Here is a 19,752-nt window from a genome sequence, read left to right as displayed (position 1 = left end):
GAGCCTCCTAGTACGAGCGCGAATAATTCGGCACACTGTAGCGGTCGCTGGTCTGCCACGACCGCAGTGACCTCGACTACGTCCCGAGAGCTGCTGATTGCCGGCGTCCGACTACTTGTTGCAAATGTCTTTGTGGCGGCCGCCGCGCCGGCGCACATCCTGCCTGCGTCCGCGGTGCGGCGACGACACCGCCGGCACGCGCCGAGTCTCTGCAAAGTGGCGGAGAGGTGCTGGAGAGGGCGCGATGGAGAGCGGACCACGTGGAGAGAGCGCCGCAGCGCGCCGCGCGCAAAGCGAGGGCAGGACGTGCCACCGCCGCCGCACTCGTAATTGGCGGACGCGTCGGCGCTCTGCTAATGTCGCTCTATTACGGCTCATATCGCCGAGATTAAGAAATAACACCGTGGTGCCGTCCAGTGCTTCTGAAGTAGTTCTTCGGCGTTTATTGTGTGCTACAGATTGAGTGGAAAATTGTACACCGCCGTCTCTTGCTATAACATTGCCTACTCACCAGCCTTTGTGCGAGGTGTGGCTCAAGCACGCGTGGTGGACAGCCTGACATGACCTCAGTTCATCGCTTGTAGAAAATAAAATAACGCTAAATCACAGTAAGACTCTGTTTCTACAGGTTCCAACACGCAATTCAGCAAAACCTGACGTTTTAATTTTACAGAATGGACATATGACTAGTGAAACTGCACAGTTCTCATTCCTAGGTGTTCAGATTGAAACGTCCCCTTAGACAAATTAGTGAATTACTGTGCTGGTAAACCACTTACGTTATTTGATTTTCAAACAGCTGAGCAAAACTGAACGTACTCAGACATTTCTCTCTTTACTTATTCTGATCATCACTAAACTGACACACAATATTTTTAGCGCAACGCAGTCTGACTTTTAATAATCCCTACAAAGAATGGCCCTGACTAACAATAACCTATACCTTTCATGAATCACTTACCTCACAAAAACCTTCATTACCTGAACTACTGTAATACAGAAAGCGCCAATACTGCCAGATAAATAAAAGATTCTAAGTGCTGAAGTCACTAACTGCTGACAGGCATAGATACCAAATGAAAGATTTTGAAAAAGAACAAACAATGTATTTACCTTAATAGTGTTCAAAAGTCATTATATAAAATCAGTTCATGACGTCCAGTCTTACAAATTACTGTCTCTGATGAACACACGTCCAGATAATCCGCTCTCAAAACTCTATATCCCTCCCCACATCCACTACTGATGGCGACTAACCTCCAACTGCGCAACGCTACGCGCTGTTAACAGCCAACTGCCCCACACTACAATAGCAACTATTTCAACAATGCCCACCAGCCACAGACTGCACACAGCACAGCCTGTGATTTTCATACAGGGCGCTACGTGAGGTTACCAACATAAAAACCTGAACAGCCTACTTACAAGATAGATAGTAAGCTGTTGCGGAAATCCCACGTTCAGGATCTTGTTCAAAGACTTAATACTGCCATTTTTACTATTCGAATAGTATCAGAAGAGAGTGATCTTTCGTCCCGAAAATTAGTCTACTTTGATATTTTCATTCGCTATTGTCGTATGGTATTATATTTTGGGGTGACTCTTCCCATTCCGAAAGGATATTTTTGGCTTAAAAACTGCCGGTTCGGACAATAAGTGGTGTAAGTTCGCAAACCTCTTGGCGACCTCTGTTCACGAGTCTGGGTATTTTGACATTGTCCTCTGAATACGTATATTCCTTATTGTTGTTTCTTGTTACCAATATTAGTTTATTCCCAAGAATTAGCAGCTTTTACTCGGTTAATACTCGACGGAAATCAAACCTGCATTTGGATCGGACTTAAATCTTGTGCAAAAAGGTGTGCAGCATACTGCTGCATCCATTTTCAATAAGCTGCCACTCGTGTTCAAAAATCTTAGCAGTAATCGACGTGCTTTCAAATCGAAACTGAAGAGTTTCCTCATGGGTATTCTGTCGAGGAGTTCCTTGAAAAATTAAGCTGGTTTTTATTGTATTGTTGATAGCATCTAATTAAATTTATGGGCTGACTTTGTTAAGGTTCATGAACATTTATTTTTATCTATTATTACTTTTATGTTGTTGTTTCATGTGCTGACACGTTCCATGTCCTTGGAATTTCCTCCTCAATTTGGTCCTACGGAACTTGACGAGTAAGTAAATAAATAAAAAACCATCGTGACAGATGATTCGAAACAGAGTTGTCTACAACATTTTCATCACTACTTCTGCACGTTATAAGGTCCCCTGCCGCGTGTTTCTGTCTGTATGTGAAGGTTAATCTCAGGCACGACTCTAGGGACTTTGAAACAGTTTTCAGTGAAATACGTGAAAGAATTTGGTACACACTGTGTAAATATTTAACGCAGCTGTCTGATAAATTTAGTGCTCGACGCGTTTTTTTCTGCTGGTACGTGAAAGCTTGTCTCAGGAACTAATGTGGGGGTTTTCATAGGATTTTCATTGACAAGTAGAGTGATTCACGGGAAAGATCTGTGTATAATTTATTACCGCTACGGCAGAGAAATCGTCTAGCCGTAGACAGTGAGTGCTACCCATGTGAAGCCAAGGGAGTCGCTCGTTCTATACAATGTGGTCAAAAATAATCTGAAAATTTTGTAAGGGTGCAGGGGATGTTAAGGAAAAAAATTGTTACGTTGCACCGTTTCCGAGTTAGCGTCGAAGTTAGCCAATGAGGTCTCTCGGCGCGCAAGTCCTGTAATGCACCTACATCTGTGGGTCTGTGAGTTATCACTTCTTGAAATGACCACTACCACCTAAAATGATCCATCATAGCTGACCTTTTATCTCCGATTTATCTGGGGCTAAGGGTCCAGTATTTCATTCCTTCTTCCTTTATTCGTCAAGAACACATACATTCATATTACACTGAATATGCACTCTTTGTAGACAATCAATCTCAGCAGCAGCAGGTTCGGCACTGTCATCAAAACGACGTGAAGGAAGATTGTATGCATCGAAATATTCCACTCCAGTAACGGAACTGAACAGTTCGTTATCGCCTCCGAGAAAACATCGTCTTATGCACTTTTAACGTATGTATAAGATGAGCCATCTTAAGATGGACTACCCTGAATATATTATGAACGAGGATATGTATATCTCTGCGTAAATAAATTTATGTGCGTCATGGAAGACAATGCTGGAAAAACGTTTAAGCAAATAATTCAAAAGGCATATAGGTAACAGATTATGACACCTCTTTCAAAGGCACAGCAATTGAGGATCTGGATCGGAAAGTAATAAAATAAAAGCGCCGTCAGAAAAAGAGTAGAAGAGGTCGCCCACCTTATCGTATCAAGTGTGAGCAAATAGCAAATACGTAACACTGGTATAGTTCGTTTTATACTAAGGTCAATGTCATATCAAGTGCAAAGGATGTTGACTTTTATAAAACGATTTCCAATAGACAAAACAGCACGTTGTATTTCTTTTCATGTAATCGCAGTACAGGCACGAACTTCATTGTTTATTTTCCTTATTTCAAGAACAAGAAAGTTTATTGTTGAGTCTCAGTAACATACCCAACGATCACTGAATGCTTGTATTGTCTTTCATTATCTGCACCATTCGTCATCACAAGAAGGCTCATAAAGGGCAAAACTTAAAAAGTTAATGAAATCGACGAGATAAGTTTACTGTTAGGGTTTTAACGTCCCGAAACTTCGAAAAGTACATTATCTTCCATTTTAATCACTTATTCAACTATCTGAAGATCAGGATAAGTCTGATAAAATTATATAATTGACGAAGTGATTAAAGAGCGACGTACGCCCTTCCGAACTTTATAATGAGCAATAATAAATATTTCACATATTGTTACGTACGACCTGAACTTGTTTGTTGCTCATTGAACCTACTTTACAGAACATTTCACAGCGAAGGAGAAGGTAAAATGTAGCTTCCGAACATTACATTATTTTCTGACACTGTTATCCTCAATTTTCTATCTCGCACAAGTTATTTGGCAACTGATAACCTGATACGATAATCCTCGTAATAGTATGATTCACAGAATCTAATCGTTGCAAGCCACCACAATTTTATCTGTAATTTTCTGCTCCTGAATGCCTTAGTACATTGATTATTAATCAGTTGGTTATTTTATTATGGGTTTATCACTGAATTTTTCTGGTCCCTTTTCTATTTCTATTTCGTATGTTAGTTTCTCACTTCGTTTCACCAATCTTCTGTAGAATCACATGCTATCGTTCTTTTACTTTACACATTTGTAAATACTTCATAATACTTTTCTTTTCTTATTATTGCCAGTACTTCGGATCAACTAACTGTTTCGGCACTAATCCTTTTTTCTCTTCCATGTAGTATTTTATGTCTGTAGACCTATTTTGTTTAAGGACTATATCTACGATAATGTCAACTCAAGGCTCTCACTACGTCCCACAGACCATATTTACATCACGATTCACACTCCTCTATATTTAATATTTCACATTTTCCAGAAATTTTCACTCTGGAGCAGAGTGTGCGCTGGTATTAAACTTCCTCTCAGATTAAAAAGGTGTGTGCCGTATCTAGAATCGCATTCGGGACCTATGTCTTTTGCGGGCAAGTGCTCTACCAACTGAGCGACCCAAGCACGACTCACGACCCGTCCCCACAGCTTTAATTCCGCTAGTACCTCGTCTCCTACCATTCCAAATTTCGCTAAAGCTCTTCCGCACACCTTGCAGAACTAGCACTCCTGGAAGAAAGGATATTGAGGAGACATTGCTTAGCCACAACCTGGGGGATGTTCCCAGACTGAAATTTTCACTCTGCAACTGAGTGTGTGCTGATATGAAATTTCCTGACAGTCAAAACTGTGTGCCGGACCGAGTCTCGAATTAGAGACCTTTCACTTTCGCGGGCAATTGCTCTACCATCCGAGCTCACAGAACTGCAGGGGCTGCAGGAGAGCTTCTGTGAAGTTTGGAAGGTAGGAGACGAGAGATTGGCGGAACTGAAGGTGTGAGGGAGGTCGTGAGTCGTGCTTGCGTAGCTTCTTCGAAAGGCAGACAATTTTCAACTGCCAGGAAGTTTTGTTCCACATTTTCTACTGCAGATTTATCGTTCATCTGCATAACGCTTAGAGTTCCGAAACTCTTTCCTTAGCGGTGCAGAGGTCTTTCTATAGCTCACCAATGCCATTAACATATTGTACTTTCTCCTTCTGTACCAAAACCAGTGGTCAAAATTTATTTTGTCGTATCTGCAGTTCTCCTACAATGAAAAACTAACTGTTGATCGTTACATCTCAAAATTCGGTTTTTATTCTTCTTTGTTGTATTACAGTCGGAAATGGACCCTAACAAGGCGTCAGACGTATTGACAGTTCCGCTATGTGGCCTCTTGTAGCAGTTTTACCAAGCGAGACGACACAGCGGTGAGACACTGCATCCATCCATCCAGGATTATGTTTTCTGTAGTTTAGCCAAATAATACAAATTCAGAGTTGGTTACTTTAGAATGATCACGTCTGATTTATTTCCTCATACTCCCGCAGTCGGAGCTAATCATCCTTCCTGTCTCTATGGTTTAGCAGTTTTACCACTAAAGCGCCAAAGAAACTGATATAGTCATGACATTCAATTATAGATATATGCAAACGCTCAGAATAAGGCGCTGCGGTCGGCAATGCCTATATATTACTAAAAGTGTCTGGAGCATCTGCTAGATCGGTTACTGCTGCTAAAATGATAGGTCATCAAGATTTAAATGAGTCTGAAAGTGGTATTACGGTCGGCGCACGGTCGACGGGACACAACGTCTCAGAGTTAACGATGAAGTTCGGTTTTCCCTTACGACCAGTTTACGCTCGTACCCGAATATCAGGAATCAAGTAAAACATCAAACCTCCGTGGTCGCTGTTGCCAGAAGACGATCCTGCAAGAAAGGGATCAAGAACGACTGAAGAGAATCGTACAACGCGAAACAAGTGCAACCCTTCAGCAAATTGCTGCAGATTTCAATGCTGGGCCAACAACAAGTGTCAGCGTGCGAAGCATTCAATGAAACATCATCGATATGGGCTTCAGGGGCCGAAGATCCACTCGCGAACCCTTGATGACTGCACGACACAAGGCCTTACGCCTCGCCTAGGCCCGTCAACACCGACATTGGACTCATCAGTCTGGAAACACATTGCTTGGTCGGACGAGTCTCGTTTCAAACTGTATCGAGCGGATGGACGTGTACGGGTATGGAGACAACCTTCCGCTTCCGTGGAACCGGCGTGTCAGAAGCGGACTGTTCAAGCCGGTGGAGTCTCTGTAATGGAGTGGGGCGTGCTCAGTTGGAGTGCTACGGGACCCCTGATACTACTAGATATGACACTGACAGGTGACACGTACGTAAGCATCCAGTCTCATCACTTGCATCCATTCACGTTAGTTCGCAGATTGTGGTTAGTGGGTAGCGTTGCTGCCTCTGGATCATGGGGTCTCTTGTTCGATTCCCGGCCGGGTTGGGGATTTTCTCGGCACGCGGCTGGCTGTTTGTGTTCTCCTCAACATTTCATCATCATTATCATTCGTAATGACAGTGGTTAGATTGGCCTGCGTAAGAAACTGGACTGTGGAAACGTTGGGATTTTGTACGGGCGCTGATGAACGAGCAGTCGAGTGCCCCACATCATCATCATCAACACCCATTCACGCACACCGTGCATTGCGACGGATTTCAGCAGGACAATGTCACACCCCACTCGACCAGAATTGCTAAGAGAGTGCCTCCAATAACAGAGTTTAAACAGTTACGCTCTCCACCAAACTCCTCAGACATAAGCATTATTGAGCATCTCTTGGATGCCTTGGAGTGTGTTGTTGTGCTGTCCAGAATAGATGTTGGTTAAGTGTTAAATTGTCTTGGTCAAAGAAATTCATGTTACTTAGCCAACTGTCATTCAGTCAAGATGGTGTACTCAGTAATGAAACAAAGCAGTAGGCTCTGCCAGAAATACCGACTCTTACACAATGTGTCTAATAGTGTATTTTAATACTACAGTATGCCATCTTAGGCAATTTATAACACTAGCAAGCAAGCATTACAGGTATGGGTTCTTATACGGTTACATCACTTGTATTTCACTGTTATTGTCTAACCAGCTTTCAGAAAACACTTGATAATGGCACTTTGAAGCCGAAATCATGATTGTGTAAGTGTAAATGTAACACTGTAAATAAACAACAGTCTAACGGCGGTACTGACTTTAAAGAAATTAATGTTAACATAAGTGGTTCAGTCTTCTCCGGCTGTCAGAAGGAAAATACCGCCCCCCCCCAAAAAAAAAATTGTAAATGATCCATTACAAATTACCAGAAAGCCGCGTGATGGCAAATATCCGGCCATACATCCATTGCCCTCTTCCTTGTCACCGACCAATTGTATTTTGGGTCCGATAAAGCTACCAAATTTAATCCGGCAGTCTTCGGACACCGTTAGAAATGCAATGCACTGTTGCACTCATTCTACAACTAAGTCAGCCTACGCCCTGGCAAAGGCCACTGCAAAATGGCCGAAACGTTTCTTAGATTTTAATTTTCTAGCGTTTTAACTGTTATATAAAATAATGTACTAATATACTCAAAAGAATTTCAATGAGACTGACGCCGACACCGGAAGTTACGTATTTTTTTATGAGACTCTTCGTGTGAATCGCTATGAGTATCATTACAAATACCCGGGACTCCATCACCAAAAATTTACTGTAGCTTAGGAGAACGAAAATCTGGCGTATGGCCCATTGTCCTAATGCTGGGACACAGCTATCTTGCTGTACAGAGTTATGATTCGCTTGCTTTCAAAGCTGTATATTTGGCCAAGGAATTAAATGTGCAAAAATGATTTATGCATGCGTAGAACCAAAAACTCACTGAGTTTGCGTTTTGAACACGTTTTTGAAGTGCCCCCCTGATCACACGGCACACATCCGAGTGGTAGTAGAGTTCGTTCCATATCTGACGGAGCAACATTCTGTCAATGGTCACTACAGCATCACTGATGTGTTCTCTGAGCTATTCCAGTGTTATGGACAATTGAGGCGGACGGGTACGTAAACATGGTTCTTAACGTACCCTCCAGTGGTAAATACCACCAAGCGGTAGGTCCGATGATCTGGGAGGGGGGGGGGGGGGGGGGGAGCGGGATTGTCAAGGAAACAGTGCCACATCATCTTCACCACTACGCTTAATATGGAAATTCGTCCTATAATTAGTGACGAATATTAATCCTTCAATGAAGAGGTTCGTCGTCATGTTGGAAGATGAAATTCTTCCAATGAGCAGTCAGTAGTAGAAACAATCTCAACTGCAATATCTTAATATAAAATGTTCACGTAAGTTCTTCTCATAGAATAAAAAACGGCCAGTACAGCTTCGTTTTGACACTACACAAAAAATGTTAACATTCGGCGAATATCGTTCAAGCGCCAAAATCTGATAATGATTTTCAGGGCTCCACTCTCTCACATTGTGGCGATTAGTCTTTCCAGATAAATGGAAGGGTTCTTCGTCACTTAATATCAGCTTCGAGGCGAAGTATCTTGTTTGCGAGTTTGTCGCCATTTTCTCAAGGCGTTGAACTTGTAATGCCAACTGGTCGGCACAGTGCGATCGCATTGAGTTCATGTAATATTTGTACATGTAATATTTAGGAAAATATAGAACTTTGAAACGAATGATTTATTTATAAAAGCCCCGTAACTTTCATTGAACTGTGATCATTAACATCGATGCTGTAAAAGTAACCATTATGACTATCGTTCCTTGCCTCCCAATATATCAGTGGATTAGCAATGCTAAAGCTTTCCATTTCCTGGCCATCTCCTTTGATCTTCAACACATACATAGAATATGTAATGAGATACATGGACTTACCCTAATCAACAAGTTAATTTCCAAAGTATGAAAACTGTGAAGTCTTCTGATGTTTCATAATCTCCAGTTTACCAGAAGTGTAATAAAAACTGTCACAATTTTTACACAGGTATTGCTTTTTGTACTAACCCATAAATCAGAAGATACAAAAGTGATGTTACCATGTTAGATGACGAGCAGCTGTAGATAAAAAAAAGTGCCGTAAGTTTTTCGTAATGGTTAAGACGTATACTAGTCAGTACAACCACTGCCACCGCATTCAACTTCATAATACGAGATGTGTATGAAATCACTGAAAATGCATTTTATTTAAAGACTGAGTATTAATTGTAAAAAAAATTGTGGGTCGTTTAGATTCTTTATTACATTAAGCACAAAAAACAACTACAATAAGTCTCTGTTATTAAAATAAATTTCCATCATCTGTACGTGTACATAAAGCGTAAAAGACCGATTTTGGCAACTACACCACTCTCAAGTGTTCACGAATTATGTAACACAACGGATGTCTCGTTGTGAATTCACCAGTGTTCGGAATATGACTGAACTTACTAATTGTTTAGACACAAGGTACATTCACTCACTAGGAGTTGCTATTTGTTAAAAACATGTTCAGGTACCCCTTCCAATTTTGACTGTTCTATTCTGTGAGTGAATGACAGCATTTAACTACGACGCTCATAATTATTACACCTCTAATTAACTGATTAATGTGGAAACAGCGTTCAGTAGTAGTAAGAATGTAATGTGTTCCAACAATAGGTCCCCAGTTCGGGTCTCGGTCCGGCACATAGTTTTAATCGGCCAGGAAGTTTCATATCAGCGCACACTCCGATACAATGTGAAATTTCATTCTTGAAATAGACGCATCAATGAAACCTATATTGTGTGTATATACTTTACCTTTGAGAATTACTATAACACTAGTAAGTACGTTAGAAAGTAATTATCACAGTCAGACTGAATTGCTGTTGTTCATTTACCAATTAGATGCCAACCGGAGTGGCCGAGCGGTTCTAGGCGCTACAGTCTGGAACCGCGATACCGCTACGGTCGCTGGTTCGAATCCTGCCTCGGGCATGGATGTGTGTGATGTCCTTAGGTTAGTTAGGTTTACGTAGTTCTAAGTTCTAGGGGACTATTGACCTCAGTAGTTAAGTCCCATAGTGCTAAGAGCTATTTATGATTTGAGACGCACAATTTTCGATGTGCGATGAGGCAGGTATGTGACTGTATCTCATTTCATATATCGATAAATGGATTTTTGTATTTGTCCAGAAAACATAAATTTGTAATAATATTTTATCACTTTAGACACGAAGTTTGAGATAAGAATACAATTATTATATATGCTCCATCTCTGTTCGGTAATTAGCTTCATGAAGATAAATTTGTAACGGATTAGTGGTTATTGTTAAATGACGAAAGAGACAATTTTGTACCGTGCTCTTTAACCCTCCATCGTTCGCGCCGTTACATTGTTTACAATGTCTGACTTGTTGTAACTGCGCATCGTTTCGGGTCGGCTTCTTCAGACTTCAGATTATTGGGGTCAGCTATTCGTCGCGACAACACTCTTACCGTCTGCCCGTCCCATCTTTCTCTTGCGGGTACACGAATAATTAAGTCACTACGTGTGTGGTTGCTGTGCTGGCTGCAACACGCAAATAGCAGACGGTTAATTACTATTGAATATTGCAGATATTATCTTCCAACACACATTCATTAATTATAAAATATAGTGGATAACAAATTAATATGTAGCTCTAATATGGCATTAAATGATGATTTCATAAAATGTTGGATAAAATGCATTAACTGGAGCGTTCCGAAAAAGCTCGTAGCTTGTTTGACAGATGAACCAGAACTAATCTTTGAAACAGTCGGCGTCTACGCAGACAAAAACACAATTGAAAAACCAGAAAGTGAAAATGCAAATCCATACCTTGCTAAAAATTGCAGACATGTAGGTACTTAAAATATATCACAACACTGGAGACGGTAATATGGAACTGAGATGTTAAACCACTTTTTCCTAGGTGCGGAAATTATCTTAGCATGCTACGGATTAGGTGAACAGGAGAAAAAGTCTCTGAAAGGTTTGAATTTATTTTGAAGATTGTTGAAAGTATGTGGGTGCTAGCAGGTGGGTGCTGTATTGTGGTGCAGTGTGGCTCAATGGCTCGGCGCCAGTTCCAGCGTTCCGTGAAGAACATTTTGCTAGGTACGGATGGAAGTGGGCGACATGTGAGGTCATACATGCGGCACGGTGATCAATCTAAAAAAAGTGTTATTTTTCTCACACCGAAAGTACATCCAACTTATGGAAGGGCAGAAAGACTGTATTATTCGGAAGAGTACTCATGAAGCGCAAAGCTGTCAAACAGATGTTCTTTTATTATGAAGACTGTGTTGTTATATATAGTGATGTGGCACTGTCTCAGTTAAACGCTGATTTGACGAATTTTGGTCACGTATGACAAATGTGTTGACCTTATAGGATGGTGTTAGATCGTTTTCCTTCCACACTAATTGCAATGTACATTCTAGGATAAGAGAAAACTACGAGCCACGAAGGAATTTTCTGAATGGGACGTAAATCAGTAGATGTGATGTACATCTACAGATAAACAAATGGTTACAATTTCAGAAACGTTCATTGATTCATTCAAGAAAAACAGCTTCACAAAGCTACTCAACAACACGTTGGTTTACCTGTGACCCTCATGCAAGCAGTTATTCGGCTTTCATTGACTGACAGAGTTGTTAGATTTCCTCCTGAAGGACATCGTGCCCAATTATATCGAATTAGAGTGTCAGATGGTCAAAATCCCCAGCAGATTGTAGGGCTCGGCCCACAATCCTCCAAATGTTCTCAATAGAGGGGAGATACGGCGACCTTGCTGCCCAACGAAGGGTTTGGAAAGCAAGAAGACAACGAGTAGAAAATCTCGCCTTTTTCGGGTGGGCGTTATCTTCCTGGAAAATAAGACTATAATGACTTGCCTGAAGGCAACAAAACGGGGCGTAAAACCTCATCGACGTATCTCCGTGCTGCTTCAAATGGTTCAGATGGCTCTGAGTACTGTGGGCTTTAACATCTGAGGTCATCAGTCCCCCAGAACTTAGAAATACGTAGCCCTAACTAACCTGAGGACATCACACACATCCATGCCCGTGGCAGGCTTCAAACCTACGGCCATACCAGTCGCGAGCCCAGGATTGAATATCAATTCCGTGCTATAACCATTTGCAGATATGCCGGTAACGCGACCACTTTTACAAGCAATTGCGTAGAAGTGACATAGTTTAACATTTCTTTTAAAACACCCATTAATACCAAACAAATTGCTCGTGTACTTGTTGAGGGGTATTCTTCAACTTGACGCGGTACAGCCTCTGGCAATTTCCCTGTGCTACGTCTCCATGGAACATCATAATCACCATGGTGACGGTGAAGGTATCCTTTCTCAATGCCGTTGCGTAATCGGGGCGGAAAGGGTGTACGGTGGAGTCGGACCTTTTGGAGAACGATCGTGATAAAGGCGAACAGAAACTCTTCCATAACAGTGAACTCCGCCATTCAGAAGGATCATATCGGTGTATTTTGTAAACGAGTACTCAACCATGTTGCTCTAACACTCACACCACGGGTATATTGAAAAAATGGTTCAAAAGGCTCTAAGCACTATGGGACTTAACATTGGAGGTCATCAGTCCCCTAGAACTTAGAACTACTTAAACCTAACTAACCTAAGGACATCACAAACATCCATGCCTGAGGCAGAATTCGAACCTGCGACGATAGCTGTCGCGCGGTTTCAGACTGAAGCGCCTAGAACCGCTCGGCCACACCGGCCGGCACGTGTTCGAACTGGCTGAGAGGTAGTATGGAGGTTAAGTGACATCAAGCGATCCGACACACCCAACTATCGTGTTTCATACGTACCTAGCAAACATGTTTCCAAACGGCTGTATCACAAAAACGGTACGTTTCGCCACTTGGGCTTCTGTTCAAAATATTATGAATAGACTCCGCTCTATAAGTCTTACAAGTTTATAAGGAGAATTTCCGAAGACCCTGTATGCTGATACGATAACACAAGAAAAAAGCTGCAATTATAAAACGTGAGCACTTGAGCATCAAAGAGAACTTATCCTCACTGTATGATCACTTCTTGGTATACAAAATTGGTAATAAGTAACATGTAAAACATCATATGTTAATAACAAGTGTTATACGGTACATTCACGATGATATCAAAATGTTAGATCAGCGAAAACGATAACATTACCCAGAAAACTCTCCTATTCTGGCTGCAGTCACCAAAGAAGACTTGCTCATTGCTTAAACGTTATTCAAACAATGCGTGTCAAGTTGAAGATGTCGCACAACTTTTGGGTGGGTTTACTAATTAGATCTTAAACTGCAGATAACCTATACTTATTCCGTGTTATCTACTGCAAGAAGTACAGTTATTTACCACAAATGTAATCTAACATGATAACTGCACTATCCAGTCACATTAAAGTGACACACTATACAAAGACTGAATTACGATATATTGCAGCGCGGACGTGCAGGAAGAGATTCAATGAAGTTCTGGAAGGCACGGACTGGTATTTGGAACCCATTACGACTCCAGCACCTTGGCCAGCTACTCTAGTTTTCACGCTGGAGGATCCACGTCGCTAAGAGCCCGATCGTGGTGTTGGGACAGATTCTCCATAGGGTTTATTTCCAGGGCGTTTAGTGGCCAGGGAAGTACGGCGAACTCATCCTAATGCTCTTAGAACCACATGCATCCACTGAGATCTATGTGATACGTTTCACTGTCCTACCCCTTAGATGTTGTCACGCCGAGGAAAAACAAAAACTGCATTTGAGTAGGGGGGGGGGGGGGGGGGGCATAGTCTCAAAGGATAGACGCTTACTTGTGTTTTCCACAATGACCACCCAGGGAATGCCGTGAAAACATTCCCCAGACCATAACGCTCACTCTTCCGATCTGGACCCTTATAACAATTGTTGCAAGATGCTCACGTTCAAGCGTTTCGCGCCGAACACGCTAATGGCCATCTGTCGTCTAAAACGGCCACCTATCGCCATTGTGTGGAGGTCCAGTAGCGGTGTTGGCGTGAAAATTACAGCTACGGCGCGAGGGGTACCGCAGTGGTTAGCACACCACGAGGAACTTCTACACAGAGTACGCGAAAGAACTTGCCCCCCTTGTAACAACCGTGTACCGCAAGTCTCTAGAGGAACGGAAGGTTCCAAATGATTGGAAAAGAGCACAGGTAGTCCCAGTCTTCAAGAAGGGTCGTCCAGCAGATGCGCAAAACTATAGACCTATATCTCTGACGTCGATCTGTAGTAGAATTTTAAAACATGTTTTTTGCTCGCGTATCATGTCGTTTTTGGAAACCCAGAATCGGAAACAGCGATCGTATGAGATCCAACTCGCTTTATTTGTTCATGAGACCCAGAAAATATTAGATACAGGCTCCCAGGTAGATGCCATTTTCCTTGGCTTCCGGAAGGCGTTCGATATAGTTCCGCACTGTCGCCTGAGAAACAAAGTAAGAGCCTACCGAATATCAGACCAGCTATGTGGCTGTATTGAATAGCTTTTAGCAAACTGAAAACAGCATGTTGTTATCAAAGGAGAGACGTCTACAGACGTTAAATTAACCTCTGGCGTGACACAGGGGAGTGTTATGGGACCACTGCTTCCCACAATATATATAAATGACCTAGTAGATAGTGTCGGAAGTGCCATGCGGCTTTTCGCGGACGATGCTGTAGTAAACAGAGACGTTGCAGCATTAGAAAATTGCAGCGAAATGCAGGAAGATCTGTAGAGGATAGGCACTTGGTGCAGGGAGTGGCAACTGACCCTTAACATAGGCAAATGTAACGTATTGCGAATACATAGAAAGAAGGATCCTTTATTGTATGATTATATGGTAGCGGAACAAACAATGTTAGCAGTTACTTCTGTAAAATATCTGAGAGTATGCGTGCGGAATGATTTGAATTGGAATGATCATATAAAATTAATTGTTGGTAAGGCGGGTACTAGGTTTAGATTGATTGGGTGAGTTCTTAGAAAATGAAGTCCATCAACAAAGGAGGTGGCTCGTTCGACCTATACTTGAAAATTGCTTATCAGTGTGGGATCCGTACCAGGTCGGAGGAGGTGGAGAAGATCCAACGAAGAGCGGCGCGTTTCGTCACCGGGTTATTTGGTAAGCGTGATAGCGTTACGGAGATGTTTAGCTAACTCAAGTGGCAGAGAGGCGCTCTGCATCGCGGTGTAGCTTGCTATCCAGGTTGCGAGAGGGTGCGTTTCTGGATGAGGTATCGAATATATTACTTCCCCCTACTTATACCTCCAGAGGAGATCACGAATGTAAAATTAGAGAGACTCGAACGCGCATGGAGGCTTTCCGGCAGTCGTTCTTCCCGCGAACCATACGCGACTGGAACAGGAAAGGGAGGTAGTGACAGTAGCACGTAAAGTTCCCTTCGTCCCACACCGTTGGGTGGCTTGCGGAGTATAAATGTAGATGTATAGATGTAGAAGTAGGAAACAAATATAGCTGTCGTAGGTACATCCAGTGATATTCCACAAATATCTAAAATGAGTCAACGACCGCTTGCGCAAAATGTGGTGGTGCGGTGTGGCAGTGTAGCCAGAGAGCAGACGCGGAGTTCTGGCGCCCTTCCCTAGCGCTGCGCCCTCTCGTGTCCGCAGCAGCGGCCTTTGTGTTGCGGCGCGGCTCCACGCCGCAGCATCAGCGGCTATCGCGACCGGCCAGCTCGCTAGCGCTCCGCAGGCGGTGGGTCGCCCACATCCTGTGTGGCTGGTCCTGTGCGTGTGCACACATGTGGATGCGTGCGTGCGTGCGTGCGTGCGCAGGCGTTCGCGGCTGGTGGCCATCCTGTACCCTGGCGTTAGCCGCATAGCAGCGGTGCTGCGGTCGCCTTGAGGCCGGCGATGTCAGATAGACGACGAACAGGCGGGCACCCACTGGCTACTTCCGCCGTCTCAGGTGTTACAGGACTCCGACTGGTTTTTGGACAACATCGTTGTGGAGATGAAGCAGCGATTAGTATGATTAATCGATTATTCAAAAACTGTCTTAATCGCGTTTATTATTATTATACCTCCAAACGGTTTCAACCCGACGTAGGGTTCATATTCTGGGTGTATACACCATTGGTTTCCTGACGTCAGATGGTTGAGCACTTGCCCGCGAAAGGCAAAGATCCTGAGTTCGAGTCTCGGTCGGGCACACAGTTTTAATCTGCCAGGAAGTTTCAAATACCAATGTGTTTCGCTTATCTCCTTTTGTTATTCGACCATTATTGAGTGAAAATTAGCACCGATACTACTGCAGAAAACCTGTTCATGATTAAACACTTCTTTAGTATTAATATCATTTGATGATAAACTTAGCTCGCTGACTTTTGTTTCTTTTAATTGTGACAACTGCTAATTTGCTACGAGCAAAATTATCTTTGTCACTCGACAGTGTTAGTTGCTTATGAAGACTATTGCCTAACTCTGTCATGCCTACTTTTGAAAAAACAATGTTAGTTCTTTTCACAATACTGTCAAATAAGATTACAACCGGTGTTTGGCTTTGTATTTCCCCTGATTTTAATTCTTTTTTCCTATTACGTGTCAGCAGCCGATGTAACTTCTTGTTGTGCCTTTCGTTCATATTAAATTGTGTCTGAATACAGGATTTGTTACAAGTATCAATATACGTGAGTGCAGGCTTTCTCGGCGAATTTCATGTATGAAGTCTTCACGGGTTGTCAGCCGAGTGGCGTCGTCGTCTCGTAACAACGTTTCGAAGGAATGTGTCTACAACATTCTCGCCTGAAGATGATGGAGACGAATTCCATCGAAACGTTGCTACGAGACTACGACGACGCTCATCTGACAACCCGTGAAGACTACATATAAGCATCAATATAATTAAACTGAAGAGAAGTCGCTAATCAACGTATTTTCAAATGGAGTCCCGTTAATTTCAGATTTACATTTAGAGCCACTGCTTCATTACATTGGATTTTAATATTTGTTTTTGACGAAGTTAGGTTTAACATTGAACAGTAGGCGTATCTTACTAATTCTAAAATGTGAAGAATTGGATAAAAGCTTAACTTTCAGTCTGCTGTAGATGGCTGCCACAACGTGATTGAAAAAAAAAGAGAGGAAGAAGATCACCGTAGGCAGTTCCTTTCTGGAGGAAACTATCGCAGGTACCATACCTAATGTTATCAGTACGAACGTACTGCAGAAATAAGAAATACGGAAAGGGTCTCTATTGGTGTGCCAAGACGAGGATGTCTGAATATGATACATGAGTTGATCCCAAAAAAGGACTTATGTGTGAGGTTCACATGTCTGTTTGATGGTTGTGAGCGTGGTTCTCAGGTGGTGAGAGACTTTGTAGGACACCTGACGCATTAAAATCACTATCTTAGCTTTTCTATATTTTTTATTAATTGAGTGTTGTAACTTTTAGGACTCATGTAGTTAATACTTGTTTTATTGTGTTAAATCTTTAACGTAAGTTTACACGTCTTACTGAGTAGATTATGACAGCACTTTACATTTTTAAATTCAGTCAATACTTACATGAAACTCTGAAAATCGGATTTCTGTGGTCCCTTGAACCCATTACTTCGGCAACCAGCAAATCCGACGACATGACTGACCTAGCCATTTAGTAATACCCAGTAGATTCTAACTGAAAGAAAATTATGTTCATATTTAGTTTGCACTATGTACATAATAGTGAAACTGATCGTACATAATGAAGAAAAAAACCTCATATTCGCAAACTGAAATATTTCAATCGCAATATTGCGTTGTAATGTCACACGATCTTGACGGTCAGGTATCGTTCTACCATAGTTAATCCGCTGATCGCAAAAATTACGATTGAAAAGTAGCCTCACATCTGCTGTAAATACCGGGTGATCAAAGAGTCAATATTAATTTGAAAACTGAATAAATCACGGAATAATCTAGATAGAGAGGTACACATTGACACACATGCTTGGAATGACATGGGGTTTTTTAGAACCAAAAAATACAAAAGTTCAAAAAATGTCTGATCAGAATAGCAATAATTAGCTTAACAAAGCGAGACAAAGCAAAGATGACGTTTTTTACAGGAAATGCTCAATATGTCCACCATCATTCCTCAACAATTTGTTGTGAAAAGCACTGTAAAGCATGTGCGGAGTTATGGTGAGGCATTGGCGTCGGATGTTGTCTTTCAGCATCCCTAGAGATGTCGGTCGATCACGATACACTTGCGACTTCAGGTGACCCCAAAGAAAATAATCGCACGGACTGAGGTCTGGGGACCTGGGAGGCCAAGCATGATGAAAGTGGCTGTGGAGCACACGATCATCACAAAACGACGCGCGCAAGAGATCTTTCACGCTTCTAGCAATATGGGGTGTCCTTTTTTTTGGTTCTAATAAAACCCCATGTCATTCCAAGCACGTGTATCAATTTTTACCTCTCTATGTACATTATTCCGTGGTTTGTTAAGTTTTCAAATTTTTACTGATTTTTTTATCACCCGGTACATTGGATTCAAGGCTGCCAACGGATATAATTAAAAAACGTTCCAATTAACCGAGTCCCATCATTCGTTCCGAAATACACTTGGCCTATCAACAGATCGACAATGGTGTCAAACCACCCCTGAGCGTAGAATTTCATTTCGAGTGGCCTGTTTTGTGTCTCCTGTGAGAAACTTTGGTCAGTATGTGTGTTATTGATTCCATCCCGTGTAAATGCAACGAAGTCGGAACTTGTCATGTTGGAGAACATCGATTGTATTCTTCAAGAACAGCAGGAACACCGCTATGACAGAAAAAAGTGAACATGGAAGTAGGTCTGCATATTCTGGTCACTGACAGAGATTGGCAGTATTAGTGACGACCTATACAAAGAAACAGCCACAAATCGTTCGCTGCGATCAAGTTTTTCCGTTCTCCATTTCTAGGAGTGGAGCGGACTCTTCGATGGTCGGAACCGGGGACTTGTACAACATTAATTGATTTCTGGCACAAAGCCCATGGGTGTGAACGTTGTCCGAACCAAAAATTAAAATGTTGCGTGTGCGTGAAGTGTCTATAAGTTACACTTACCTGTGTGTTACTTAAGGAAGTGAAGCTTTGACTAGTGGATAACCAGTCAATCGCAGTTGAATGGTTGCTGGGGGTGCGCAGCCGGGTTTATGGTTGAGTGGAGCGCGCCGCCTGTTGCTGTTGTAGGTGGGGGGCCTGAGAGCAGTGTCTCGCATTGGACTGCATGGTTGCGAGGTGGGTCGGATGTCAAGCGGAATTGACATAATGCGGATCAAAATAATATGTGGACGAAGTTAAAGGTCAATCAATGCAGCTTGGCTCGCACGCACTCATATAGTCCCAAGGAATAACATTCGACTGAGAGAGCAGCAACATATTTTTATGAGAGACAAGAAATCCACGGCGTATCCCCATCGACTGGCAAGTCGCAGAAGTGGCGTCAGATCGAAAGACTTGCACCAGGCGACGGGAGGCCCTCGTCACACGCCATTTTTTTAGTACACAACAAAGAGAGAGATATATCGTCATCGGAAAGAAAACACAGCATGTTTTAAGTAAGCAGTTGTGTCCTATGTGGAAAAGTCCGTCCGTAGCGAACCTGGGATACCTCCCACTAGTGCTGGTTCAACAGAGACTGCAAACCCCTTGCGCAATTGTAGCATCCGTTGCTGACGTCCGATGGCTTGCCTAGAAGGACGTGAAGACGA

General features: G+C 42.5%; 1 protein-coding gene across 2 annotated transcripts in view; it reads left to right on the top strand.

Moving 5' to 3' along the window:
* Positions 1–19,752, top strand: part of LOC126335497 (acetylcholinesterase-like) — a 2,358,475-nt gene that overhangs the window by 365,293 nt on the left and 1,973,430 nt on the right. The window lies entirely within an intron of this gene.

The sequence above is a fragment of the Schistocerca gregaria genome, chromosome 2 (assembly GCF_023897955.1).
Source record: "Schistocerca gregaria isolate iqSchGreg1 chromosome 2, iqSchGreg1.2, whole genome shotgun sequence".
Taxonomy (NCBI): Eukaryota; Metazoa; Arthropoda; class Insecta; order Orthoptera; family Acrididae; genus Schistocerca; species Schistocerca gregaria.
The sequence above is the reverse complement of the archived record's forward strand: the minus strand, read 5'-3'. Positions and strand labels throughout refer to the sequence as shown.